We start from the raw sequence: 2,818 nt of genomic DNA on the forward strand, positions 1-2,818 counted from the left end.
GCCTCCTAACAAGCGCTTCTTTAATGTCAAAAGCTTGACAGTGGGCTCTCATGGAGCCTCACAGATGTGCAGAGCTTTGTTGAGACCTCCCAACACCAAACTTAGAGCTTGGTTGTGGCCTCCCAACACCAAACTTAGAGTTTAACTGTGGGGGCTTTGGTTGACTCTGCTTTGAGAGAAGCTTTTTATGCTTCCTCTCCATGGATGCAGAGAGAGATCCTTGAGTTGCAAACACAAGGTTGTCCTCATTTATTTGAAGGATCAATTCTCCTCTGTCCACATCAATCACAGCTCTTGCTGTGGCTAAGAAAGGTCTTCCTAGGATGATGGATTCATCCTCTTCCTTTCCGGTATCCAGGACTATGAAGTCAGCAGGATGTAAAGGCCTTCAACCTTTACTAACACGTCCTCTACTTGTCCATAAGCCTGTTTTCTTGAATTGTCTGCCATCTCTAATGAGATTTTAGCAGCTTGCACCCCATAGATTCCCAGTTTCTCTATTACAGAGAGGGGCATGAGGTTTATCCTGAACCAAGGTCACACAGAGCCTTGAAGATCATGGTGCCTATGGTACAAGGTATTATGAACTTTCCAGGATCCTGTCTCTTCTGAGGCAATGTCAGTTGATCCAGATCACTTAGTTCATTGGTGAACAAGGGAGGTTCATCTTCCCAAGTCTCAATACCAAATAATTTGGCATTTAGCTTCATGATTGCACCAAGGAACTTGGCAGCTTGCTCTTCAGTAACATCCTCATTCTCTTCAGAAGAGGAATACTCATCAGAGCTCATGAATGGCATAAGGAGGTTCAATGGAATATCTATGGTCTCTAGATGAGTCTCAGATTTCTTAGGTTCCTCAGAGGGAAGCTCCTTATTGATCACTGGACGTCCCAGGAGGTCTTCCTCCTTAGGATTTACGTCCTCTCCTTCTCTTATAGGTTCGGCCATGTTGCTTATGTCAATGGCCTTGCACTCTCCTTTTGGATTCTCTTCTGTGTTGCTTGGGAGAGTACTAGGAGGGATTTCAGTGATCCTTTTACTTAGCTGGCCCACTTGTGCTTCCAAATTTCTAATGGAAGACCTTGTTTCATTCATGAAACTTGCAGTGGCCTTGGATAGATCAGAGACTAAGTTTGCTAAATTAAAAGTATTTTGTTCAGAGTTCTCTGTCTGTTGCTGAGTGGATGATGGAAAAGGTTTGCTATTGCTAAACCTGTTTCTTCCACCATTATTAAAGCCTTGTTGAGGCTTTTGATCCTTCCATGAGAGATTTGGGTGATTTCTCCATGATGGATTATAGGTGTTTCCATATGGTTCACCCATGTAATTTACCTCTGCTATTGCAGGGTTCTCAGGATCATAAGCTTCTTCTTCATAAGAAGCCTCTTGAGTACTGTTGGATGCAGCTTGCATTCCATTCAGACTCTGAAAAATCATATTGACTTGCTGAGTCAATATTTTGTTCTGAGCCAATATGGCATTCAGAGTATCAATTTCAAGAACTCCCTTATTCATAGGCGTCCCATTACTCACAGGATTCCTCTCAGAAGTGTACATAAACTGGTTATTAGCAACCATGTCAATGAGTTCTTGAGCTTCTGCAGGCATTTTCTTTAGGTGAATGGATCCACCTGCAGAAGTATCCAATGACATCTTTGATAGCTCAGATAAACCATCATAGAATATATCCAGGATGGTCCATTCTAAAAGCATGTCAGAAGGACACTTTTTGGTCAACTGCTTGTATCTTTCCCAAGCTTCATAGAGGGATTCACCTTCTTTCTGTCTGAAGATTTGAACATCAGCTCTAAGCTTGCTCAGCTTTTGAGGAGGAAAGAAGTTGGCTAAGAAAGCCGTGACCAGATTATCCCAAGAGTTCAGGCTGTCTTTGGGTCGAGAGTCCAACCATACTCTAGCTCTGTCTCTTACAGCAAAAGGGAAAAGCATGAGCCTGTAGACTTCAGGATCTACTCCATTGGTCTTAATAGTATCACATATCTGCAAGAATTCAGTTAAGAACTGAAAAGGATCTTCAGATGGAAGTCCATGAAACTTGCAGTTCTGCTGTATCAGAGAAACTAGCTGAGGTTTCAACTCAAAGTTGTTTGCTCCAATGGCAGGAATGGAGATGCTTCTTCCATGTAAATTGGAATTAGGTGCAGTAAAATCACCAAGCATCCTCCTTGCATTATTGTTGTTGGGTTCGGCTGCCATCTCCTTTACTTGGTCAAAATTTTCAATAAGGTTGTCTCTGGATTGTTTGTAATTTAGCTTCTCTTAGTTTTCTCTTCAGAGTCCTTTCAGGTTCTGGATCAGCTTCAACAAGAATTCCTTTTTCTTTATCCCTGCTCATAAGAAAGAGAAGAGAACAAGAAAAGAAGAGGAATCCTCTATGTCACAGTAAAGAGGTTCCTTATTGTTAGTAGACGAAGAAAAGGAATAGGGGTGAAGAAGAATGAAGAATCCAAACACAAGGGTAAAGATAGGAGCAGTGATGTGAGATGAAGAGAAGTGTTAGTAGATGAATAAATAAATAGAAGGGGATGAGAGGAGGAGAGAATTTTCGAAAATAATTTTTGAAAAAGAGTTAGTGATTTTCGAAAATAGTTTTTTGAAAAAGGTTAGTAGTTTTTCGAAAATTCAAATAAAAAATAAAATAGTTAGTTAATTAAAAAGAAATTTTTGAAAAAGAGGGAAGATATTTTCGAAAATTAGAGAGAGAGAGTTAGTTAGGTAGTTTTGAAAAAGGTAAGAAACAAACAAAAAGTTAGTTAGTTAGTTGAAACAAATTTTGAAAAGATAAGAAGTTAGGAAGT

At 40.1% G+C, this 2,818-nt stretch overlaps 1 non-coding gene across 1 annotated transcript; it reads left to right on the plus strand.

Moving 5' to 3' along the window:
* The first annotated feature begins 1,709 nt into the window (after positions 1 to 1,709).
* On the plus strand, positions 1,710 to 1,817 carry LOC148547401 (small nucleolar RNA R71). The gene has a single exon (XR_015898955.1). It is a non-coding gene; the product is annotated as a small nucleolar RNA R71 (small nucleolar RNA).
* Positions 1,818 to 2,818: the final 1,001 nt, after the last annotated feature.

Source organism: Arachis ipaensis, chromosome B8 (assembly GCF_059453495.1).
Source record: "Arachis ipaensis isolate K30076 ecotype BB chromosome B8, ASM5945349v1, whole genome shotgun sequence".
In the NCBI taxonomy this organism is placed as follows: Eukaryota; Viridiplantae; Streptophyta; class Magnoliopsida; order Fabales; family Fabaceae; genus Arachis; species Arachis ipaensis.